Source organism: Gopherus evgoodei, chromosome 9 (genome assembly GCF_007399415.2).
Source record: "Gopherus evgoodei ecotype Sinaloan lineage chromosome 9, rGopEvg1_v1.p, whole genome shotgun sequence".
NCBI lineage: Eukaryota > Metazoa > Chordata > Testudines > Testudinidae > Gopherus > Gopherus evgoodei.
The window spans coordinates 64871623-64897722 of NC_044330.1; the positions used below are offsets into that span (position 1 = coordinate 64871623).

General features: G+C 55.8%; 1 long non-coding RNA gene across 2 annotated transcripts in view; it reads left to right on the forward strand.

Moving 5' to 3' along the window:
* The window catches only part of LOC115657298, a 168628-nt gene that overhangs the window by 81860 nt on the left and 60668 nt on the right, over window positions 1–26100 (forward strand). Inside the window, exon 1 of one of the 2 annotated variants that reach the window (XR_004001950.1) lies at window positions 15087–15179. The exons of the other annotated variant lie outside the window; for it this stretch is intronic. This is a non-coding gene — a long non-coding RNA (uncharacterized LOC115657298). Of the gene's footprint in view, window positions 1–15086; window positions 15180–26100 lie in introns of those variants that run through there. 2 annotated transcript variants of the gene reach the window in all.

A 26100-nucleotide genomic window follows, 5' to 3' on the forward strand; every position in this document is an offset into this window, starting at 1 on the left:
CAGGGGGGAAACTCTAGTGACCCACTGGGGGGGGGGGGGAAGCCCTGGAGAAGTGCTGCGACTCATGGTCAAGAGAGAAGTGCCCAGGGAGAGACTGGGACAAGGGGCAGAGAAATGCAAGAGACAGTGTCAAAGCAGCGGTGAGCTAATCCCCAACTGTACCACAAGGAGGTGCCACGGTGGGGAATGGTGTGAACCCCGTGACGCCCCCCGTACCTACACCACGGTGAGAGACTGATGCCTGGGGACAGCCTGGAAAGCAGCTGCTTCAGTTGCTGTGTCCCCAGCAGCACGCAAATCCTGCTGCAGCTCAGGGTGCCCCTGGCAACCTGCTTTTTGCTCACTCTTGTCCCCTGGGAATCCCACGGGCTCTGTTGAACTTGGCCAGCAGTCAGGGCTCTGCTGGTGGAATAAACCTGGGGCTGGGGACCGACTAGCTAAGCAATAGTTCTGCAGAAAGGGACCTGGGGATTACAGTGGATGAGAAACTGGATATGAGTCAACAGTGTGCCCTTGTTGCCAAGAAGGCTAATGGTATATTGTGCTGCATTAGTAGGAGCATCGCCAGCAGATTGAGGGAAGTGATTATTCCCCTCTATTCAGCATTGGTGAGGCCACATCTGGAGTATTGCATCCAGTTTTGGGCCCCACCCTACAGAAAGGATGTGGACAAATTAGAGAGAATCCAGAGGAGGGCAATGAAAATGATTAGGTGGCTGGGGCACATGACTTATGAGGACAGGCTGAGGGAACTGGGCTTATTTAGTCTGCAGAAGAGAAGAGTGAGGGGGGATTTGATAGGAGCCTTCTGTGATGAAGTGGGACTGTTCTTAATGTTTCCTCTGAATACTGTGTGGGTGCCTCAGTTTCCCTTATGCATTTCTTAAGTCTCTAGGGGGTAAGATTGTTGCAGAGCAAAGGGCCAGTGTGCATAAATGGCCAACACTCTGTCTCCTGGCAGCTAATGGCCGGGGTCCTTCCCGCCTGCAAGGAGATAGCTAAAGGTGTCGGAGAACAAAGGAATCAGGTGACTTCCTGGCCTGGAAAAGGAACAAAGCCCAGAGAGGAGGGGCTGGAGTCAGTTTGGAGCTGGTTGGGGATGAGACGTAAGGGCAGACGGGGTTGTCAGGCTCTCTGGGCCCCAGAATGGACCCGGCTGAGGGGTCCTGTTCTCTGTACCTACAAGCTTTGTTTTAGACCGTGTTTCTGTCGTCTAATAAACCTCTGTTTTACTGGCTGGCTGAGAGTCACGTCTGACTGAGAAATTGGAGTGCATGCAGGACCCTCTGGCTTGCTCAGGACCCTGCCTGGGCGGACTCGCTGTGGGAAGCACATGGAGGGGCATATGCTGAATGCTCCAAGGTCAGACCCAGGAAGGTGAAGCCATGTGAGCTTCTTGTCCTGAAGACAGTCTGCTCCAAGGGAGTGGAGGTTTCCCAAAGTCCTGACTGGCTTGGTGGGGAGCAGTTCCAGAGCATCGGCCGGTGACTCCGTGACAACTGGTGGCAGAGGTGGGATGTACTGCACCCCGTGAATGGCACTTCTTGCAGTAAGTGACTGGGGAGCAGTAAAACAAAGGGGGGATAATGAGGACCAGGCGTGCTGAAGGCTCAGAGAGGGACGGTTTGAGGGGGCAATTAACCCCTGGGAGTGTGTGACCAGCGAGAAGGACTTTTGCAGTAACAGGGTTCCCCTGGGGATTGCAGCAAGCAGTCCCGGGCGGAGGAGTCTGCAGCTTGACCCTGGCAAAGAGGTGGTGACCACTGGAGGGGCTGGCACACTAGGGGTTCTTCTTGGAAACCATGGGGGAGCTAAGATCACACAGGCCTGTGAATCCAGAGCAACTTGGGAACAGTGAGATGATGGCCTATCACCATCTCCTTAAGGAGAACACTGTGATGCTGTGCAAAAAGAGAGAGTTACACATTGGAAAGTTCACCAAGGCCTGGTTTATTGTGCAGCTGGAGGAGGAGGACCGCTCTAAGGAGCAGATTCCTGACCCAAATGGGGCTACAAGAGGATCTGGGAGCAGCTGGAGCATCCCCAGCAGTCTGGTCCTCAACCAGATGGTCTTCACGATCGGGTTCCCCATCAGGGGATCACAGATGGATGAGATTGGAGCTGAGTCCAAGAGAGCAAGAGGACCGAGAGAGAGAGCAAGAGCCTAAGAAAAAGCTGCAGGAAAAGCAACAGCAGCATGGACTGGCGATGGTGGAGTGGAGAGGCATAGGGGACTCCCCAGGAGTGAGTGGGGATAGACCCCGGGCTGCCAGTTCCGCAGGGAACCTCGACACTAAATTGCTGCCACTGGTTAAGGAGGGAGGGGATGTGGATGCCCACCGTACTGCCTTCAAGCAGGCAGGTGATTTGAACCAGGGGGACCCTGCGTAAAAGCCCCGGTATCTAGCTCTTTGCTGGGTCCCAAGACCATAGACGCTGTCAGCCAGATGGGTGGTGGACAGACTCCCATTCCTGGCCCTAGCCTATATGTCTGTGTAGAGTCTCCTGGGCTCAGGCCCCTTGGACCCCCAGTGGGAGCGGAAGCTGGTGGTCAATGGGGAGACCTGCCTGGGGTGGTGAGACCCTGGGATAGAGAGAACTGTTTTCAGGCCCTGGGTGGTGCAGCTGCAGATGCTGAGGGGCTATGTGACCTGGGTGAAGGTCCCCGGGATGGAACCATTTGCTCTGCCTATGGCCTGGATCCCCGTGCAGACACAGGAGGAGTCGGGCTGGCTGGTAGTTGGATTTCTCCAAAATATTGGTTGTGAGGTCCCGTTGAGGGGTGACTGTATTTGTGGGACAGGATCCAGGCCCTGCTCCTGTAACAGCCGAGGATTTGAATTTGAATCCAGGGAACCAATTTGCTAAAATGGAAATGGTCAGTGAAAATGCAAATGACCTGGCTGCAGGGTTCAGGATACCTGCCCACCTGTAACCAGACCCCTGCGGCTGATTGGGACAGAGAGATGCTCCCTGCCCCCCTGCACACCGGAGAGGGGGCTCATGCTGGCTCTGATGCTGTAAGGAGAGCAGAGAACTCGCTGCCTGCCCCCACTGGGACAGCAAGGGCAGCGCTAAGCATGGAGGGAGGTGAGACCCCACCTGAATGGGGAGACACACAGGCAGTGCAGGTTGGCTGCCAACCAAGTTTGCCTGGTCCAGACGTGCTGCTGGGAAGTGATTACACAGCAGGGAGGGAGTTACCAGGGACAGGACTCAGCAGGGCTGTGACCCCAGGCCCAGCCAGTGAGAGGGAACAGATCCCACTGCCTTCCCCAGCAGCTGAATTCCAGACTGAGCTGCAGAAGGATCCCTCCTTGGAGAAGCTGAGGGAACTTGCTGGCCACCACATTGCAAACCCCCTTGGGGAAGGCTGCAGGGACAGAGTCCTGTGGGAGAAGGGATTCCTGTACCAGGAATGGGCTCCCCAAGGGGAAATAGAACTGTGGGGAATCAGGAGGCAGCTGGTGGATGGGAGGAGAGTGAGGGGACCCCTGGACATGAAAAGGGAGGGTTGGGAGGAGAAGGGGGAAGATCCCCTGGTGGATCTCTTCCCTGAGGTGGGAGCCAATCTCCACATCAGGTGTTCCCCATTCAGAGTCACTGGGAAAGGAGCCCAGAATCTGGAGAGAGAGGTCAAGTGCATGCTGGCTTTAGATGTGATCCAGCCGTTCAACAGCCTAGGGACCTTACCCGTGGGGCTGGTCCCCAAAGAAGACAAGATGATCTGGTTCTGTGGGGACTATCGGAAGCTTAAAGCCATCGCGGTGTCCAATGCCTACCCCATGCCTAGGCCTGGGGAGATTCTAGACAAGCTGAGGGGATGGAGAACTTGGCCCTGGTGGACATTGATGATATGTGTGTCTTTGGCCAGACCTGGGAGGAACATGTGTCCCAGGTGATGAGGGTGCTGGGCTGCAAGGAGCAGGACTGACAGTAAAAGCCGAAAAGTGCAAGGTGGAGATGATCGGAGATTGGCCCATTCCCCAGACCAAGAAACAAGTCCAGGCCTTTATCAGAATGGTGGGGTGCTACCGGAGGTTTGTACCCCACGTTAGCCCCCTAGCTGCCTACATCCTTGAGCTATTTGAGAAGGAGAAGCCAGATGAGGTGGTCTGAACTGAGCAGTGCCAGAGGGCTCTCTCTATACTGAAGGAGGCTCTAATCCAGGGCCTGGTAACTCTGGTAAACCCAGACTTTGCCAAGCCATTTGCAGTGTTCACTGATGACTCAGATACACTGAGGCTGGGCACGGTGCTGATGCAAACTGATGCTGAGGCGGGGGAGACACCCCATCGGGTACTTGAGCAAGAAACTGCTGCCCCGGGAGCAAACCTATGTGGCCTCAGAGAAGAAATGCCTGGCCATGGTGCAGGCCCTTAGAAAGCCGCAGCTGTATCTATTTGGGTGGCGCTTTACTGTGTATACTGACCACTCTCCTCCAACGTGGTGGCATCAAATGCAAGGGACTGATGTTGAGCTGTGGGTGACAGAAACACCAGTTTAGAGGGTGGCCAAGGTCAAGATGAGGGCTCTTAACCAAGAGAGCCCAAATTGCAGCCCTCCAAACTGGAGCGCTGGAAAAAGTCCCAATCCCAGTTTAAACCCCAGGGGCACTGGGGGGGCAAAAGGGTATGGGCCGCATAAACCTTCCCACATGCAGCCTGCAAGTGCCATCAAGCACAACAGACCCATGGGAGGGCCTGCAACTGGAAGGGCCTGATGTAACTCTCACCAAGGAATGGGAGAGATGCTGGGGCATCCATGGGAACGTTGGTGGGTTCGAACTTTCCCAGGTCACCGGCTAAAGTGACCCCGCTCAGTTCGGTCTCAACGTGGGGAAAGACGTGACAAAGTAGGACTGTTCTTAATGTTTCCTCTGAATACTGTGTGTGTGCCTTAGTTTCCCCTATGCATTTCTTAAGTCTCTAGGGGGTAAGATTGTTGCAGAGCACAGGGCTAGTGTGCATAAATGGCCGGACCTCTGTCTCCTGGCAACTAATGGCCGGGGCCCTTCCCCCCTGCAAGGAGATAGATAAAAGTGTTGGAGAACAAAGGAATCAGGTGACCTCCTGGCCCGGGAAAGGAACAAAGCCCAGAGAGGAGGGGCTGGAAGGTGAGTCAGTTTGGAGCTGGCTGGGGACGGGAAGTGAGGGCAGACGGGGTTGTCTGGCTTGCTGGGCCCCAGAATGGACCTGGCTGAGGAGTCTCTTTCTCTGTACCTACAAGCTCTGTTTTAGACCGTGTTCCTATCATCTAATAAACCTCTGTTTTACTGGCTGGCTAAGAGTCATGTCTGACTGCAAAATTGGGGGTGCGTGCAGACCCTCTGGCTTCCCCAGGACCCCACCTGGGCGGACTTGCTGTGGGAAGCGCATGGAGGGGCATATGCTGAATGCTCCAAGGTCAGACCCAGGAAGGTGAAGCCATGTGAGCTTCTTGCGCTGAAGACAGTCTGCTCCAAGGAAGAGGAGGCTCCCCAGAGTCCTGACTGGCTTTGTGGGGAGCAGTACCATAGCATTGCCAGGGGACTCCGACACCTTCAACTACCTGAAGGGGGGTTCCAAAGAGAATGAAGCTCAGCTGTTCTCAGTGGTGGCAGATGACAGAACAAGGAGCAATGGTCTCAAGTTGTAGTGGGGGATATCTAGGGTGGTGTGACGGAGCAGGAAGCAGGGCGGATTTGACCTGGGAATGTTGCAGGAGAGTTACATTGGGGTGGGGGACGTCCCTTGAAGGAAGCTACCTGAGCTGTAACCTGAGCCAGGAGGGGGTTGTATGAAGTGACACCTGCTGCCTGGGAGAGTGAAAAAAGGAGAGGAGGAGCTGGGGGGAGGGGGAAGAGAGCTGCTGGAGGAGTTTTTGTTTTCAATCTTGAGCTGGGTGGTGCAACGCAGGGAACCCCAAGCTGGGGTCTAAGCTCCCTGAATCCCCAGAAGGACTTGATTGAGGGGTTATGGTTGTACCTACATGCTCCGCTTGGGACTGTATTCCTGTCATCTAATAAACCTTCTGTTTTACTGGCTGGCTGAGAGTCACAGTGAATCTCAGGAAGAGGGGTGCAAGGTCCTGACTCTCCCACACTCCGTGACAGCTGGATATTAGGAAATACTATTTCACTAGCAGGGTGGTGAAGCACTGGAATGGGTTACCTAGGGAGGTGGTGGAATCTCCATCCTTGGAGGTTTTTAAGGTCAGGCTTGACAAAGCCCTGGCTGGGATGATTGAGTTGGTGTTGGTCCTGCTTTGAGCAGGGGGCTGGACTAGATGACCTCCTCAGGTCTCTTCCAACCCTAATCTTTATGATTCTATGATAATCCAGGAGTGCAGAACCCTAAAGTGGCACAAGGTGGCAGAGCAGCCTCTGCCTTTGGCTGCAGCTTCTCCTTCACCCATCTGGTCCCCTGCAGACTGGGCCAGATTTAGGGGCAGGTGACCTCCTGGGGTGCTGGGTTTGGGGGGCACCAGGCTCGGGGTGCTGTTTTTGTTGTACAGGCCCGGGGAGGAGGTTGGGGCATTGCCCTAAGGGGTAGTGTGGGACATGGGGCGGCCTTGGGGAGGTGGTGTGACACTTAGCCTGGTGGAGCCGGGCAGGGCTCCCCCAGGCTGCTCCAGGTGGGTGCAGTCCAGGGAGGTGGTCTCTGATGGGGATAGCAGGGCGTGGCAGGGCACGACCCAGGGAGGTGGGATCTGGGGGCAGTGGCTGGGAGAGGCAGATTCTGGAGGAAGCAGGTCTGCCTATCACTCCCCAGTCTCCACCCCCTCCCCTCCACCCCCCGGGCGATGCCAGGTCTCACATCTTGGCCCCAAAGGCTGGAGCATGCTGGAGCATAGTCCTTTCCCTTTCAGGAACATGTGTGGAATTCTGCTTTCCAGGCTCTTTCTCTGAAGCACTTGGCTCATACCCCAGCCCATTGTTCTCCAAATGAGCTCATTTCACTCTGTTAGTTTTTAACATTGTTTCTTGGCAGAAAATTCTGCTTGTGCACATAGAGGGTGTTTATGACTTTTTCAAAGATATGGCTTTCTCCATCAGCTCAGGAGCCTGCAAGGCTGCTTTCCACATGGGGGGGTGGGGGTGGCGGGGCTCCTCTGGACATACTGACGTACAGAGGCAGACCCACCCACTCTTGCTCTATCTCGGCCTGGGGGTCCAGCTGTCTGCAGGGGAGAAGGGCTCTATATATGTCCTAGCTGCCAGGTGGGAGCTGTAGAGGGGATGATCTCTGCACATTCAGTGCAGTGCTGAAGTTAATACAACCTTAGGTCAAGATCAAGCGCTCAGATGTCAGCAGGACTGGCACTAGGGGTTTGAGCGCCCTAGGCGGACGGCAATTTCGCCGCCCTGCACGCTGGTCCTGCGGCTCCGGTGGAGCTGCCGCAGTGGTGCCTGCGGAGGGTCCGATACTCCGTGGCTCCGGTGGAGCTGCCGCAGTCGTGCCTGCGGGAGGTCCACCGGAGCACTGGACCCTCCGCAGGCACCACTGCGGCAGCTCCACCGGAGCCGCCTGCCGCCTCCTCCGGCAAAACGGCGCCCACCATTTATTCTGGCGCCCTAGGCGATTGCCTAGGCTGCCTAAATGGTAGCGCCGGCCCTGGATGTCAGGTAAGGTCCGGCCGCTCCAGGCTGGTTCATTCAGGCCTGTTGCAGTTTGCTATTCCTCTCCCTTGGCTACCTGCAAGCTGCCATTGGGCAGTGGAGTTCCCCTGTGCTCTGAGTGCCTGATCTTATGGCTTCAGTATTGCATTAACACCTTATTTGCACTTGGTTGGCTAGGTTGCATTACCAGGTAGGTAAAGGCTAGTGGAGAAGGCAAATCTGAAGCATCAGCGTCCGCAGCTTACTGACCTGTTGGCTTCACCATCACAGCGTGCAAATCCTTCCAGGGCAGAGAACAGCTCCCTCCAGCCAGGACTTGAAGTAGAGAGGGATGTCTGCCAGATGCTGGGTCACATGACCAAGAGTCTAACTCCAGACCCTGATTGACAGCTTCTCTCCTGAGCTGTGGGAATCCTCCGGCCTGCACCTGTCTCAGAGCACCCAGCTGCCGAGTTCGCCCAGCAGCTTCTGCCTTCCAGAGAGCCAAGAGCCTGGCCAGCTGTGAGGGGCTCCCCAGTCCTTCATGCGCATATCCCCTCACTCCAGCCACTCTTATTTTTCTGTGCAGTGATTGTATCATGCACAGTGCATGTTACATCCAAACAGCCTGGAGACATACTGGGTCTAGTCAGATCCCCACGTCAGGAGCCCGCAGTGCACGTTCCAGGGCTGGCCTCCTGTTCCCCTGCAGCAACAGCACTTTGGCTCCCTGCTGGCCCTCCCCATCACTTCTTCACTGCCGGGAGCCTGGCAGGATGCTGCTGCCCACCTGCTCTCCAGCCTTGTCTCATCTCAGACACCAAGGCTGAGATTCAGACCAACTGTGCTCCCAAGCACAGGGCCTCTGGACGTAGGGGCTTATCTGCAACCCCATCTGCTGCCAATAAATGGCCAAGGCAACCTGCCAGGGGTCAGTGCTGCTGGAGACAAGGTGAGGACATGCTGACCCAGAGCGTCTCCCTAGCAGCTTCTGCAGCCAGGCCGCTTCCTTGGTACAAACTCCTGTGCAAGGGGCCAGGCCTGTACAGTAAAGGTGACTGGGCTGGACGGGCAGATGGGAGCTGTCTGCGTCTCATTCTCTGCAGTGCCTCTTGGCTCCCATGCTCATGGGCTGCTGGATAGATGAAGGCCAGGAGGAAATCTATTTTCAGATCAAACAGCCCTTCTGCAGACCTATCCCAGCAGAGGGCCTGTCTCCTGGCAGAGAACCAGCGGCTCAGGGACACCAGAGGAGGCTGGCTGGGTCAGGGTCATCTGAGCAGCAAGTGCCCCTTCCTGCAGGCAGGAAACACCGATCTGTTGTGATCCGATTGTCCTTCCAGCAACTGGTCTCTAAGCCCCAGGATAAGCAGCCAGCTGAAGGCAGTAGGGTTTCCTGACCCAGTGGGGCTCAGACATGAGCTTGGCACATTGCATGCAGGAGCTGTGTAAACACTGCACAGCCTGTGACAATCTGAAACAAGGCTAGAAAACTGGGGGTGGGCAGCCCTTTGCCTCCCAAATGCTGTCCTGCCTTCTCCTGCAGCCGCTAGAATGCAGGTGCACACAGAGGGAATGGCTCTGCCCTGCGGAGCATTCCCAAGCACCGCCAAATGTGGACTGAGCTGCAGGCCCATGAAAATGGTGGATCAGCGCCATCCCACTTGTGGGGCCAGGAAAAATGGGCACAGATGGGTGGAGTGACCGGGCTGAGGCTGTGTGAGTTTTGGCAGAGCTGGAGTTAAAGCAGGGTCTTCTGACTCCCAGTCTTGTGCTCTGATCACTGGGCATTTGAAACAAATTGCTTGGCCTTACAGTGGGGTCATCTCTGGTGTGGGTCCCGCCTCCCTCTCATCCCTAGGCATTGCTGCACCAGAGCATACCCGCAAGGGCTTTGCTGCCAGTCCCCCGAGGTGCTCTCTTGGGGCTGGCAGTGGGGCACCATCAGCAGGAAGCCCTCGGTCCAGAATTCCCTTCCCCTCTTGTTCCCCAGAGATGGTTGGTCTGTTTCAGGTCATGGGATGAGGCATGGCCATTGATGCAACTTTGTGCCCCAAAGGGTGCCACGGGATGGTGTGCTGGGTCAAACTGGGGTGGACACGGCTCCTTGGATTCATGGCTGCCAGCGCGTTGTGTGCATCACAGAATACTCCTCCAGGTGGGGGGCATCACACAGTCAGGGTTCAGGATGCGGAGGGGCTGAGCTCAGACCCTAATCTCATGTGGTATGTGATCTCCAACCTGTAGGGCCTGAAGGACCCATGGAGCTGGTCTTGGGCAAGCATGTGGCTAAATAGCACCAAAGTGCTGAGTTTACCTATGTCACAGGGCAGGGAGGGCCAAGGGCTGCATCTGAACCAAAGAATCTTTATTATCAGAGATGATGCATGATCCCAAAATAACCCACCTCGGCTCTGATCCAAGCAGCGTTTGCACCCATACTCTGAGCGCGTCTGATCTGGAGTCACTGGGAGGTGAGAAACTTGGAGGCCACGAGGATGACATTTATAGAGTCACTTATCAGAGAGCAATGCATGCCTCAGAGTTTGTGGTGGAGGGGAAACAGGAGAAAGACGTTTCCACACTTTTCAGGTCCTTGGTTCTAAATGAACTGCCCCAGATGTGTCCAGGTTGTTTATCCTCCTGGAAGCCAAGAACACACTGCGGGGTTCCAATGACCAACCAATTTTTGGTTTTCCCTGCTCCACCACCCATGGAGATTGATAGATCCTAGTCGTTTTCTGATGTTCCTACAGTCAGTGAGTCCTAGTCTGTTCTATAGAGGTTCTCATACCGCACTCATCTCTGTAGTAGCCGAGCCCCTTTCTGCCATGCATTAAGCAATATGACTAATATCTGGCTGGTCTCTCATCCTCTGCCCAGTGGAATGTTTCGGTTTGGAATTTGTTTTTATAATGTAGAGCCACACACAGACTCTCACACGCGGAGAATCACACGCATATTGCTATGTGTTTAGATTAGAGGAGGCAAGGTCAAGGAAATGCACTTAGCTCTTGGAGTGGAAGGTGGGGAGGCTTAGGGTGGCCTTTGCTTCCTGGAGGAGTTTGTTTCCCAGTCTTGGACTAATTCCCAAGAAATTTATGGTAGAGAGTTCCATCAGATGAGCAGAGTTAGCAACCACAGTCTTCATCCTGGAGCTTGAGGCTCTTTTAGATCCTCTGGGCCTAGGCCAAGGAGTCCCTTGAAGATCAGGACCGAGACCTTGAGTTGCTATTCTATGGGGAGCCAGGGTTAGTCTATGGGAGGACAGCTCGGAGGAAGCTTGTGCTGCTGAGGCGATGCTCTGCAGCACTTTGTATTAGTTGGTGTTTCCTAAGTGCTGATGGCTTCCTGCCCAGGTGCTCTACATTGCTATAGCCCAGCCCAGTGGGGATGAAGGCATGAATGACTGAGGCTGGGTCTGCATCCAGCAGGATGGGCCGGAGCATCCTAGCCAACCGGAGGTGACAGAAAGCGTTCCTCACGGGTGCTGCTATGTGAGAGCTCAGCACCAGCAAGGAGTCCAGAGGCCTCCTGAACTGCAGACTGAATTGCCCAATTGTGTGGGGTGAACCTTCAACAACAGGACGCTGCACCATGGCTGCAAACTACTCAACATGCAGAAGGTTCACTCAGCTGATGACCTCGCAAGGTAGCGCGACTCTTTGTTCCTAGACTCTCCACAATGGGTTCCCTTGTGCCCTGTCCCATGTACATTACCCCAAGGGGTAGAAACCTGTAACAGACAAAGCATACAGGCCAGAGGGGAGAGCTCCAGTGGCGCGGCAGCTTCCAGAGGCTGATCAGTCATGGCCTAGAGCAATTGTCAAACTCTGATGATATGGGAGAGGCAGAAGCAGCTTCCTCTCCTCCACGCGAGCATCTGCGCAGGGTCATCTGGTTGGAGTCCCCCTAGATGCCAGACAGTCTGAAGAGTTGTGCTCCCCTCAACTGGAAGCAGATCTGAGTGTTCCTTGCTGTAAGGAGTGGCCAACTGGCTTGGGCTGAGATTGGCCTTGATTGGAACTGGTCTGAGCCTGCCTGCAGTGAGATGAGTGTCTTCTCTGTTGCTCAGTCTCAAGGCCTGAGTGTTTAAATGGAACATACAGACTGTCTAGGCCCAGTGCCGCCTTCTTTCTGGGGAAGGGGGAAGGTTTCTGCAAAGATGGGCAATTGTTGAAATCAAGCTGTACTGAAGTATCCTGGTGGAGCAGTGGTTTGGTGCAGCATGTCCTGTGGCTGGGTGACACTGCCGCACCCACACCCGGGTGCAGGGCTGCCATGCACACCTGCAGCCATTCACACCCACCTGTGCCCATGTCAGTCAAAGAGGAAATTTCTTTTGCCAACTTATGCTAAGTACTGATTCAATTTGTTCCTGTTTCCATAACAACCTCCCAGTGCTTTCTGGTCCTTTCTGTTGTTACAGAGACGCTGAGATTTGGTGTCTAGGTGCTCCACAAAATTCATCACATTGGGAAAGAGAGTCAGGCTCTAACAAATGATAATTCACAGACCCTGCAGGCTGGGAATGGGCCCAAACTCTGCCAGTGAGCCACCGCCCCCCATCTCCTTGCCCTGTGGGGCAGTGCCAGTGAGTTCAGATCACTCTGGCTCAGCTGCTGCTGCACTGCCCACCTGGAAGGCTTTAGTCTAGTTTTCTTCCCTGCATGCCTGAGTGGAGCTAACGAGTTTTAGAGATTGTGAAGATGGGAGGCTAATAGCAGTGATTAGTGCCCGGCTTTCCAGGGGTAGGGGCAATGGGAGCTTCCCCACCAACACAGCACCCACCGTCCTTACCTGCAGGCCCCTGGGCTCCCCGCAGCCCCCAGCTCTGTCATTGCCCCTCAGTCCCAAACCATAGCCCCTGCTATTCCAGCTCTGACCGAACTCCCTCCCTCCAGCAGTGTGAGTGCTCCTCAGTCTTGCCTGCAGCCCCCCTGCCCCTCCAGTTGGAGGGGCTGAGGGCAGAGTTTTGTCTGGTGTATTTTAACTCTGTAACTGCTGCCTAGGGGGTCAGACAGCTATTGGAAGTGGTCAGGGGAAAGTCAGGGCCACCCGGGGGGTGGGGGGGGAAGTGGGGCAATTTGCCCCAGGCCTGGGCCGCACAGGGGCCGCCATGAGAGTTCTTCAGGGCCCCTGGAGCGGGGTCCTTCACTCGCTCCGGGGGGCCCGGAAAACTCTCACAGGGCCTGGGCCTCTGGAGCTTCTTCTGCTCTGGGTCTTCGGTGGCAGGGGGTCCTTCCACCCTGGGGCGGAAAGACCCCCAGCCACCAAAGTCCCGGGTCTTCGGCGGTAATTCAGCAGCAGGGGGCTCCTGCCACGGCTCTTCGGGGCACTTCGGCGGCAGGTCCCGGAGTGGAAGGACCCCCCGCCACCGAATTACCGCCGAAACAGGGTCCCCCCACTGCCGAAGACCCCAGGCCTTCTGAATCCTCTGGGCAACCCTGGGGAAAGTTAAACCCACTGGTGTTTGCATAGGCCTCCAGAGTTTCTCTGAGCATGGGGGTGTTTCTATCTGTGAGGGGGGGCTGTGTGGTGAACTATCAAATACATGCGTCCGAGGCAGTGACCGGGCTCCCCAGAGAGGCAAGTGATGTCTCTTGGGCTCTGTGCCCAGCTCACTGCATGACCCAGAACCCCCCTTCATCTGCATCCCTTATCTCTGAAGGGGGTGCTGATGCAGATATTCCCAAGGAACGCTAGGAAGGTGCGCTCAAGAGCACTAAGAATTCCCATGCTCCGCAAGGCTCCTGTGCTCAGTGATCTGTGCTGGCTGCCTTCTTCTAGCCCAGGTACGAGCTGAGCCCTTGGCTCACATCAGGTCCAGGGCGGGCAGCCTTGGCCATGCCTCTGACCAGTGACCCTGCTACAGTGAGGAGCTGATGGGGGTGCTGGCTGGGCATGCTCAGCACCAGGCAGGCTGGATGGCAGGAGGTTGGCACCTTTGAATGTGTTTCCATTGCTTCTGCAGCATGTGCTGGGCCTGCCCCTGACATCCACTGAGATAGCAGGGCACCCAGCAACAGCACTAGTGTTGGGAAGGATAGACCCCAGGGGCAATTTTTAGGGACCCTGGCACCCTGCGATTCTCTTCAGCACAGGCCCATCTTTAACTCAACAGCCACACAGACGCAGGAGTGTCCTTTCTTATTTGCAGGGTATTTGCTCCCACAGGGAGAGAAGACTCCAGTGACCTCCAAACCCACCCACTGCCTTATCCCTGGGCTCATGGACTCAGCTCTTCCCTATGCCAGTGGCAGTACATCCTCAGGATGGGCTCCCCAAGACAAGGGGTAAAACCCCAGAGAGCCATCCTTTTGCTCTCTAGCTGCTGGTGCCCTTTGGCATGTGCTGGCCACAGAACAATCCTGCCATGCTGGAGCACTAGATTGGGCCTCATGACACCGAGCTCTATATGCAGGTCCTGTCTCCATTTCCCCTCCTTCTCTTTGTCTGTTAAACTGGAAGCTCTTTGGGGCAGGAGCACTGGCTGGGTGCCTGTGCTGGGCCCTGGTCTCACCTAGCTGCTGCTAGACAAATGATAAACATGGATACAGTGGTTTCTGTTCAGTCCCTAACTGGGCAACTTGATCCCTGTTCAATTCAGTTGTGCTTTTGCCCTAGGGGGAGCAGCAGGTGGGGCAATGGGACTTGCTGCAGGGTCACCACCGCCCTTTCCCGGGTACAGCACAGGCATCTCCAAGACCAAAGTCTGGAAGTGTTAGGGAGCAGCCCAGGCTCGGGTCCTGCCCCCGTCTCCCCCCAAGCAGATCTGCCAGGGGAGAGAGTAGCTGAACCTCCCAGCCCCCCGAGCCTACAAAGCCCGCAGCGGCCCCGGGGGAGCAGCGCTCTGTGTGGGGGTGTGCACACACTCCCACACGTTTACATTCTTAATGGAGCTGCTGAACGGAGACATGCCATTGGCTGCCAGCGATGCAGCTCCTGGGTATCCAGCTTCGCAGCTCCACGAACAGCAGAGACTCCCTCGGCACAGCAGTGACCTGCCTGGCTCCCCGGAGAGGGGCAGGGCCTGATTCCGATCTCAGTCCAGTTCCACACCTGATTCCCCTGGGGCTCCTCCCAGGTGTCCCTGACCGGAACGTGGTCATGGGGTGTCAGTCCGGAGCGGCTGCTCCGGTGCCAGGTGGCGAGTCCCCGGCGCCGTGGGCGTGAGCGCTGCAGAGACCCCCCGCTCCCGGCGCGAGTCCGGCCCGGCGGCAGGTCCTCATGGTGTGAACGTGCCGCCGCCGGGGAGCCGCAGCCTGGCGGGCTCCCTGCCTGGGTCCGGCGCGGGGCCGCCGACGTGCCGGAGCGCGGCGCGGGGGCCGGGGAGCGCGCCGCGGGCCACCCTGGCCCAGGGCGGCATGAGGGCCGGCTGCCCGCTCCGCGCCCCGGCTCCCGCCCGCCCCCGGGGCCGCTCCCCTCAGCCCGGCGCGGCGCTACTGGACCCCCCGAGCGCGGGGATGATGGAGCCGGGGCACAGCGGCGCCGAGGCGCGGTGACCCCCTCGGGCGGAGCCACCAGCGCCCAGGGATGGGCAACTCTCAGCGCAAGGCGCCGCGGAGCCCCCGGCCCTGCAAGATGGACTCGGCAACAGGTACCGCCGCGGCGCCCGGACTCGGGGGAGCGGGGCCTTGCCTGGGCGCGCTCCGCAATCTCCGTTCCCCATCACACCCGCGCTCTCTGGATGTGTCGCCCCCAGCACTCAGTAGCCTTCCCCCCCTCCCCGTCCCGTGCTGCGAGTGCAGTGTAAGCCCCTGCTCTCCCCCCTCCCTCTGGCATGAGCCATGCAGGTGGGATCCTGCACCTGCTTGGGGGAGGGTGTGGGCAGCACCACAATCCACTTCCCATATTCATAGATTCTAGGGTCAGAAGGGACCAATGTGATCATCTAGTCCGAACCCCTGCACAAAGCAGGCCACAGAACCCTACCCATCCACTTCTATAACAAACCCCTTTGCCTCTGCCATGCTGTGTACCCAGCCCCCTGCCAGCCCAGCACCAGTGCAAGGTGAGGCTGCCCCAGCCTTAGCAGCCCAGGCTAGCCCCTGGGCTAGCTCCTTCTGCTAGCCCCCTGCCAGTGCAGTGCCAATGCAGGGTGAGCCTTGGCAGCCTGGGCACCGGGCTCCTACCAGGCTGCTCCTTGCCTACTGTGTGCTCCATGCCCTGCACCCTAATCCTCCTTCTACATCCTAGCTTGCCATCCTGTTGCTGTCACCTCACACATGCTCTTGCTAGGTCACAGGCGGAGCACTTCCTCCTGTTGTTTGGTGCCCTCCCTGGAGACCCCTCCTCCAGGGCTGCCCAGAGGGGGGGGCAAGAGGGACAATTTGCCCCAGGCCCCAGGGCTCCACAGGGGCCCCCACGAGAGTTTTTCAGGGCCCCTGGAGCGGGGTCCTTCACTCGCTCGGGGGCCCCAGAAAACTCTTCGGGGCCGGGCCCCGGAGCTTCTTCCGCTCCCGGTCTTCACTGGCTGGGGAGTCCTTCTGCTCCGGGGCGGAAGGACCCCCCGCCATTGCATTACTGCTGAAGCGGGACCTGCCGCTGAAGCGCAACCCGGTCTTTGGCAGTAATTCGGCGGCAGGGGGCCCTTCCGTTCAGGGACCCGCCGCCAAAGTGTCCCGAAGACCCGCGGCGGGGGCCCCCCGCCACCGAATTACCGCCGAAGTGGGTCCCGCTTTGGCGGTAATTTGCCGGCGGGGGGCCCCTGCTGCGGGTCTTCGGGGCACTTCAGCGGCAGGTCCCAGAACGGAAGGGCCCGCTGGCGCTGAACAGGGCCAGCTCTAGACATTTTGCCACACGGGGGGCCCCCTGCCGTTGCCGGTCACACGGCTCCGGTGGACCTCCCGCAGGCATGGCTGCGGAGGGTCCGCTGGTCCCAAGGCTCCGGTGGAGCATCCGCAGGCACGCCTGCGGGAGGTCCACCGGAGCCGCGGGACCAGCGGACCCTCCGCAGCCATGCCTGCGGGAGGTCCACCGGAGCCGCCTGCCGCCGATGGCCCCAGGCCCCCAGAATCCTCTGGGCGGCCCTACCCTCCTCTACCACCTCCTCAGACTGGGCAGGGACAGGTGGGGAGGCTGCCAAGCTGGGCTGCAGGCTCTGTTCCCTGGAGTGCTCTGAGTTGCAGTGGTAAGGGGCAGCTGACAATACATACTGAGTATCTGCAGGTGCTCTGGGGTTTGCTATAGCAACAGGAATGACATTGGGCTGTGTGCTCCAGGTTCTCCAGGGAGCTTTCATTCCCTCTGGCTGTTGAGCCTGCTGCATGCAACCCCCTGTTCTAGCTGTGTCACATCTGGAGAAAGGTCTAAGGGACTTGCTCAAGGTCACACAGTGAGTCAGAACCAGGACACCTGGATTCTGCTCTTGGTTGGCCCAGCCACTAACTAGAATAAGTCACCTCCAGGTTGTGTGTGCCCAAGTGCTGGCTTGCTGCTGCCCTCTATTGGCTGGAGTATAGGTGACCTGCTTCAGTGGCCCAGGGTCACCCATAACCAGCCCAACTATGTTAGACCGGTGGAGGGAGGAAGGCTTTTGGGTGTTGCACTGTAACGCTGTGTGTGGGAGAGAGAGGTGCACTGCTGATGCCCTCTGGTTGGACTTACAGAGAGGATAAGGCACTGCTGTTGCTGCCTGCTCAGGGAGCTCTCTTATGTGTTTGGAGCTGACCAAGACTCCTGCATTGGGAAGATGGCTATTCGGAAAGGAGTTGGGCTGTCTGCAGCACTTGGATTTGTTGCACGTGTGCAGTGTGATGTGGGGTCCGTATCTCAGCACCCACTGGCCATTTGCAGGGAAACTCCAGATGGAGGGCATGGGGTCCGTTCTCTCCTCCCACTGCATGGGTGCAAGTCTCTTGCTGACTCACTGTGTCACTGGAAAGGCTCACAGGCAAGGAGGAAGTGACAGAACCTGCCCCCAAGGGGCCTGTGTGCAGGTTACCGGGATTCACTGCAGAGCTCATGGACTAGCAAACTAGTCCAACCTCATCTAGCCCTGACCTTGCTTCATGCAGGGCTGATAAAACAAGTAGCACCTGTATATTCACTTCTCTGCCCTCCCCTGGGCTGACCTCAGCAATTCGGCAACTTGGGAATCCTGTCTCCATCTCTTTCTGATCCCTGGCTCCACGAGATATGAGGAGGCGCTCTGCACATGCCCAGATCTTGCCTGTTGCCCAGTGCTTGGGCTAACCTTGATCAGGTCTCCTCAGACTGTTCCACATTCAGCTCAGCCAATCCTTAGAGTTTGAAATGCTGCCCTGTCTCTTATGGATACCTAGTGAATGGACATATGACGGCTCAGGGAGAACCCCATGCCTAGGAGTCCTGGCTGGTGCTAGCCCTGCAGAGTCCACAGAGCTGAGAGAGGGGGAGCTGGAGGCTAATCTGGTAGATGCAGGAGAAGGGAAGGGCCTGGCTTGCCTCAGATCCCTGGGGAGCGTGCAGGGCCAGCTATTTAGAAAACAAACCTGTATCTCTTTACTTGTTAACTGAGCACATGTATCCCATGGAGTCACCCTCACTAACATGACCCCTCCCCAGTGCTGTGATTTAATTTTGGGTAACTTCTCACAGCAAAGCTGCCCTTGGATCCTGGTCAATGTGCTATGCTGAGGGTTTTAGCTAAGTCATAATTGTGAATTTCCTGCTGGACCCTAGAGAATTTTCACACTCATCTCATATGTAAAGTGGGGACAACTGAGGCACACCCAGTCCTGTTAGTGCTAGGAATGGCCCAGGCATTCCTCCTAGAAAGGTACTGCCCTAAAACCTAGGCTGAAGGTGAAGCCTTATCTGCTCAGTAAAAAGCCATTGAAACTTAACAGCCCTTAGGGCCTCAAGTCCCCAGAAGAAACCAGGATTTGGTGAGTCCCCTCCCCAGACAGGTCAGAACCAGATCAAGTAATTGCAACTCCTTAATCACAAGGCTGAGCAGTGGAACTGCAACCAGTCTCAGATAGGCTGGAAGGGCTGTGGAGGCTTCCATGGACCGGTTGGGTGGGGACATGTTTCCTGACCTAGGAGAGGTTTTTCCAGAAGTGTGGTGAAAGTCCTAAGCCAGTCCCTAGAAGCAGAGGAGAGAGGATCCATCTTGGGAGCAGCAGGGCTGGATGCATGGCTGGAGTCCGACCAGCAGTTGATCACTACCCAGGGAAAGTCCTGGCTAAGGGTAGGAAATGTCTTGGCTAGTCTCCCCTATCCAGTGAAGTTCTGTGCTCACACAAGCAGCCTGTGCTGTGCTTGCTCCTTGTGCTCTTCTCCTTAAACAGCATTTTGTTCTCATCAAATATGCATTGGTTCTGACTCTTCTATCCCCCAGAGAGCTTGTCAGTCACCTGCCTCCTTTCCAGCAGAGGTGGGGACGGAAGGGGCTAAGGCCTGCTGGCTGAGGGGAACCCAGGTCAGAACCGACCCCCCCCATACCATCAGCAGGTATGTGGTCTGACCCACTATGGCAGGGGTGGACTGCACTGATGTTCTGTCTAACCCAGTGCGGGAGGGAGTGGCTGTGCCGCTGTTCTGACCCGGTGCAGCAGGGGATGGCTGTCCCAAACTTCTGAGCTGGTGCGGGAGGGGGTGGCTGTGCCGAACTTCTGAGCCGGTGCAGGAGGGAGTGGCTGTGCCGATGTTCTGACCCGGTGCAGCAGGGGTGGCTGTGCCGAACTTCTGAGCCGGTGCAGGAGGGGGTGGCTGTGCCGAACTTCTGACCTGGTGCGGCAGGGGGTGGCTGTGCTGATGTTCTGACCTAGTATGAAATTTCCTATGTCTTTATGAAGAGGAAGTGACTGGCAGGGAAAGGCCAAAGCTTTGAAGGGGTGGGGCTCTGTAGTGAACCGATCTCTCTGTTATAACTGGTCGCAGTAATATGGTCTGTGGGAGTTACTAACCATGGCTCCAGGACTCTCAGTAACATGCAGCTCCCCCCCCACCCCAGTACTGTGCATTGACTGCCTGTCCACCAGTGTGAGGGCAGGGAAATGCTGGTGACATGTCCCCAAGGTTGTTTCATGGCCAAGATGAATGGCAGTGACATCCAGCACTAGGCGTCTGACCTCAGCCCCTGAGGAGGTCAGTATTGCAATTCAGGTTGCATCGTGACCTTTGTGCAGTGTCTGTGAAATCCAGTGCTGCACAGAGTGACCCTGGTTACCATGTGTCACGGAGTGTGGGGGAGACAAGGCCCTGCACCCCCAGCTTCCTGCAATTCACTGTAACTCTCAGCCAGCCAGTAAAACAGAAGGTTTATTTAGATGACAGGAACACAGTCCAAAATAGGTCTTGTCGGTACAGACAACAGGACCCCCTTTAGTTAGGTCCATCTGGAGGCCCGAGGGAGGCCACAGTCCCATTGGGAGGTCCAAGCCCCCTCGGTGCGCCCCTCTCCATTTCCCAGCCAGCTCTCTCCAGCCATCTCACTCAGCCTCCCCCTGGCTCCTCCCCCAGCCTTTGTGTCCTTTGTCCAGTTTCCCAGGCAGAGGTGTTACCTGGCCTCCAACTGCCCCTCCTGGGTTCTCATGTTACATGCTCAGTTATCCTCCCTTCTCCAATGCAGACAGTTCCAGCAAAACTCCACTGCAGCCTTCCCAGGTCAACACTCCCCACTCAGCATTCAGAGAACACATCAAAACAGTCCCACTTCATCACACCATGTGTTACCTTGGGGACCTAGGGCTTTAAGGGCACGTCTGCACTGCAGCTGGAAGTGTAATTTCCACTCAGGCACATGTGCATGTGCTAATTCTGCTCATGCTAGCGCACTAAAATCAGCAGTGTAGCTGCGGCAGCCTGGACTAGCCACCGGAGTCCAATCCACCCTATCCGTGGGGTACGTACTTGGGAGGCTAGCCTGAATCATCTGTGCTGCTGAGGCCACGCTGCTATTTTCAGCGCTCAAGCAGAGCTTTCGCAGATATGTCTACCCAAGCTTGGAATCCCACCTCCAGCTGTTGTGTAGGTGGGCGTAACTGTCCTGAGAGAGCCCCCAAAGTGAGACAGAGCCATGGAGACTGGTGGGATGGGTGGAGGCCTCAGGTCTGTGGCCCTGATGGGTAAGTGAGTGAAGCAGAGCCGTTTTTTGCCTGTGAAGCTGTCATTTGTGGCTGGAGCTCTGGGCCACAGTTCACTGCCTAGCCTTGAGATGTCTTGGCTGAGCAGGCTGGAGATTGCTGACCTGACAGTGCATGGGGCTGGCTGCTCGGCTAAATGATAGACTTTGGGGCGGAACTGTACCACTGCAGTCAGTGGAGGTACACTGGTAGAACTGAGCAGGCCATCTGCATCTAGCCATGGCTTAATCGCTTACATTTGAAGTCCTTTACAGGGGGAGTGGAAGTGCACAACAACCTCTGCAGACAGCTCCTCTCAGCATGCCTCACTCCAGGACAGAGGGCAATGCAAGAAGGAGTCTTTACACTATTGCAGTGGTTCTCAAACTTTTGTACGAGTGCCCCCTTTCACATAGCAAGCCTCTGAGCCCCCCCAGCCCCTTTATAAATTAAAAACACATTAGCACCATTATAAATGCTGGAGGCAAAGCTGGGTTTGGGGTGGAGGCTGACAGCTCGTGACCCCCATGTAATAGCTTTGTGACCCCCTGAGGGGTCCCGACCCCCAGGTTGAGAACCCCTGCACTATTGCCACACATGTTTACAGCTATTCCCCAGTAATGGCTGGCTTAGCCAGGAATGCATGCTCAGACACAGCCTCCACAAGGTGAGCTAACGTTGTTAAATACATATCCTAACTAAAGGTAAACCATAGGCCTTACAAGAATGCATTGGGGTTAAAAACCTTAGTTGGAAAGCCCGGACGCTCTAAGATAGCGTAACACCTTAAACAAACGTCACTGTTTGGGACCCTCTGGTAACCTTAACTCTGCCCTTCTCCATTCTCCACCTCCCCATGTGTCCTCAGTATCCGGTAGAGAGAGGTCTGTAACAAGCATCACAGATTGGTGCAGGGCCTGATGGCCTAGTATACCCACAGCTCCTCCCCACTTCACCAGGAAGGGTGTGTGTGTGTGTAAGTCTCCTTAAATTTCTTAGTGTTTTTCACAAATTCCTCTGTGATGCCTGGATGGGTCCTAGGGTGCTTTATGAAGGGGGAGTGCTGAAGGACAGTCCTTGTAAGGGATTTAGCGTTACCAGGGATGCTGTGTGGATCTGCAGGAGTCCTTGTATCAGCTTGACTCTCCATCAGCTCTGCAGGAACCTCCCTTTGAGGTTCCACACACCAATCTGTTGTATTGCAGAGGCTCCCTCTCCTTCTCACTTCTCCTGTACGAACCTGGAACTCCTCTCCTGCGTCAGGGTCCTGGATGGCACAATTTCTGCAGACAGGCTGGAATAGAGATTGGCCCGAGAGCCAAAGCCGATCAAATAATTTACATGCATCGCTGTCTTCCACTGGACTCAGCTCTGCCTGCTCTGGCTAGAATCTGTCTTCCTCTAGTCGCTGGAGGCCTGCGAAGAGGAGGAGGCTGAGTGAGAAGCCATTGGTTTTGGAGCTTGTGGCCTGGTTCTCTGGCTGATGTCATGTGTGCTATTTGTTTGTGGATTTGCTAGTTTGTGCTGGGGTTGATTAGGGAAAGCTGCCTTTCTCCCAGACTGTTTGCAGTGAGTAGTTTGTGGGATGAATTAGCCCCTCTTCCTGTTTGTGGATTAGCCCCAAACAGGCTTTGGTTTCAGGGATGTGTTGATTAATCCACAAGTGGCTGTGCAAACCTATTTCAGCCCGTGGAATGCTTGTGAACTCTTCACTGTCACTATTGCTGAATATTTGTGTGGTGAGGTTAGTCATAGAGTTGCATGGTATTGTTTCCACTTCCCAATTTGAGGGTTGCCAGACCTGCTAAGAACTTTTAAGCTGGCCAGGGGAACACGGCCATTGTGAATAATGATGCACACACCCTCATGTGCAAGTATGCCCGATGCTTTCAGTTTCCACAGGCTTCCTTGAGGACAATGTTTTGCTCACGCAAATGTGTGCAAAAAGTGACCGAAGAAGGTGGTGGCTCCCGGGAGGTGATGTGTGTATTCTGCCTGATTGTCTGAGGATGCACTGCATCGTTCGCTTGCTGCCTGGGCGCAGGGTCGGTCAATTCTAAGAGATTGATTGCAAAGGTAAGCCATGCAGCTGTGGAGCACGACGGCTCGTGCAGGGTTGGAAATGGAATTCCGGCACTGCATTGTGAGCCCTGCAGAGAAGTCTCATCCAGGGAGCCGCTTCCCTTCTCTGTATTTTTGACATTTTGCTTGTTATGTTAGTTGGTTCAGAGAAAACAAACAAAGAGCAGCAAGGAAGATTCAGTCCTGCAGCTACATGGCATGCCAGGCCTGCCGTAACCTGTGGAGCGATGCTGGGGACATGGCAGAAAACACTAGCTCAGCAACACTAAGTCAGCAGCAAGCAGGGGCTGTGCTGAGAATCCATTCCAGGTGGGCAAAGGAATCCAGTTCCAGTCCCTAGTCTGTGTCCAGATGCATTGCAGGACAAGAGCCCCCCTTCGTGTCCCACACTGGCACAAATCCTGCTAACTAAACTGTTTGAGCTGTGATGGTCACATGTAAACTATGGCCTGGATAATTTGTGTCCATGGGAAATGGGTTCTGCCTGTATTTCCCCGCACCTTATCCACTACACTGGTATTTCTTTGTATTACTGTAGCACCTAGGAGCCCCACTGGTGGGGCAGGACCCCATTACGCTAGGTGCTGTGCAAACAGAACAGAAAGATGTTGTCTACCCCTGAGAGCTTCGAGTAGGCATCATGGCAAAGGAAAGCTGGGAGGCGGGATCTGAAGGAAGAGAAGGGGTCACTTCTGCCGATGTTTACAGTGAGCGCCTCCTAGATGTGGTCACAGCAGGGGGGAAAGCATGAAGGGCTTGTTTGAACATGTAACTCGTGAGCGATGGAGGCTGGGTTCATGGCTTGGCTGGAGGTGAGCCTTGTCATGATGAGAGGTTGTGTGGGGATATTCTGTGGAGGTGTTTGGAAGTGAAAACAAGTAGCTTCTGTCTGATGCAGTGGAGAAGGGGGAGCCCATGGAGGGATGCAGAGAGAGTATGACGTGGTCAAAGCTGCAGGCTAGGAGAAGGATCCTTGCAGCAGCGTTCTGAACGAGCATGAGTGGGACAAGTGGGCATCATTGGTCAAGGCTGGAGAGAAAGCTGTTGCAGTGGGTGAGATGCAAGATAAGAGCCTGGGCAAGTGTTTTAGCTATGTGGATGGCTAGGAAAGGCGTAGCTTAGACATAGCATGGATGTGAGGACCTAGAGAAAAGGCCCTGGCAAAGATGACACCCAGGTTACAGGCAGGGTTGTGGTGTTGTCCACTGTGATTGAGCAAGACAGAATGGGGAGGGCTTGGAGGTCTGTTTCAGCAATATTGGGTGGCTAAACATCCCTGAGGAGCCATTAGAGACAGGCTGCGATGGCAGTTTGATCAGAAGGAGCCAGGTCTGGAGAAGAGAGGTAGGGCTGAGAGCTGTCAGCGTAGAGATGGGAGCTGAATTTTTGTGTGGATGAGATGACCCATGTCTCTAGCTGAGTCGGGATGTCCCTTGGGGCTGGGTGGCGGGGGGGATGCTGAATCTGTGGTGCCTTAAATCCCGGCTCTCTGGGAGATGTGATGCCCTGGCACCTCTTCTCCCGCTCGCTGTGGGGAAGTAGCAGCCACTCCGTGGTTCAGGTTGCAGTGGAGTTTCTGTCAGCACCCCCCAAGTTGACTCCTTTCTGAAACCCACAAACAAAGGAGCACTGGGCTTGATTTTCAAAGTGCCTGTGTAACTTAGAATCCACGTCCCGATCTCAGAAGTGACGTGGGCACTGAAAGGCCTAGCCGCCATTAAAACCAATGAGATGTAGGTGTTGCAGTGCCCAAGTCTCTTTGGAAACAGGCCTTAGACACCTGAATCACTTAGGTTCTTTCGGAAATGTCGCCTGTTGGCCTCACAGCTGGGAGATTGGTCTGTGGCTGTGGCAGGATCAGGGCAGGTTTCAGGCCACCTAAAGATAGAGGAGTTGGTCAGAGTTCAAAACTTCTTCTCCTGGTATTTTTTTGCTACTTGGTAGCAAAAAGCCCCATGAGAAGGCGGCTCCCTGGTCTGTGCCTGCTGGGACCACGCACCCGGCCCGAGGCAATCAGAGACTAGGCACTCGCTGCCCAAGTTATGAAATGGGAGCATCATCCTAGGCAGCAGGACTGGAAGCAGGAGTCAGCCCTGCATGGGGCACCACTGAAATTAGCAAAGGAAAAGGCCCATTTGGTTCCTGACCCTGCCAGTGCAGGAGGATCCCTGACTGTACCAGGGGACTGCATTGTCCAGCCTAGTTTGAACTGTCCTGAGCACTGAAACTCCTGGAAAGACTGCTCCTCGGCTGGGTAGGACTTCTCCAATATTTGGCCTAAATTTTCCTTTAGTTCCACCCTCCTGACCCACCCCAAATAATTTGTCTCCAATTCTCCGGCTCGCACCTTCCAGCATGTGCAGCCTGTTCCCATGTCCCTACTTAGCTGTGGGTCCTCCAAACTTGTATTGCCTATACACACAAACAGCTAAGCATGCACACTCTGCCTGGCGGGGATGTCTAGTAGCCAGGAAAGAACAAATACAAAGTTTCCAGAAGAGTGATTGAGAGCACAGTGTGTGTGTCACCCTTCCTGCACCCCCTCCCAAGTGGCTGTTCTCTCACATTTAAAGGGAAATTACACTAAAAAGTACCCGTGCCCCGTGAAAAGATCTGAGTCTGCATCGCTTAACTTACACCCATTTATCAGTTGCTCTGTATCTCTGTCACATGTGAGTGATGTGCTCCATGCCCATCCTCTACATCTCTGCTGTGAAAGTGATTGACAGATACAGAGCTGTCAAGGTCTATGCCCCTCTCTTCTCACTGCACAGAGCAGAGCAGGAAGCAGATTACCCCAAATGAAAGCAGGGAGGGGAAAGGGAACCTTTTTACTGGGTGCAACCAAACCCCAGGTCTGACTCTGTCTGGCTGCAGCAAGCTGGAATCCTGACCCAACTCAGCACCCCTCCAAGGGAGGCTTTTGAGCTCTGTGTTTGGATTCGGTCCCTTCTCTACTAATGAGCCGCAGCTGGAGCTCAGATCCTGGCCTAGGGCTTGGACCCAGCCCTAGCTGCTGTTGGATGTAGCTGTTTGTTTTGCTGGAAGGTGAGCTGGGGTTCCTCAGCTCCTCCAGCAAGAAGATTCCAGGGTCCTTCCTGATCTCTCCACCCCCACCCCAAGCTGAGGGGCTGTAGGAGGAGAAAGTGCAAAGAGAGCTTGGGAATGGGCTCTGGGCCTCTCACTGCCCTGGGCCTGGCCTAGAGTGACTGGCTGGCTTCCACTGGAGGGCTGTTCTGATTTCTGTGGGAGCTGCGCTGGAGCAGTCTCCAGCCATACCTCATGGCAGCACTAATCAGGTTCTTTGGGGGTAGCATCAACAGAGAGACCAAGAACTGAACGAGCTCCAGAGTCGAGACTCCTACTTCCCCAGGTGTTATTCCTCAA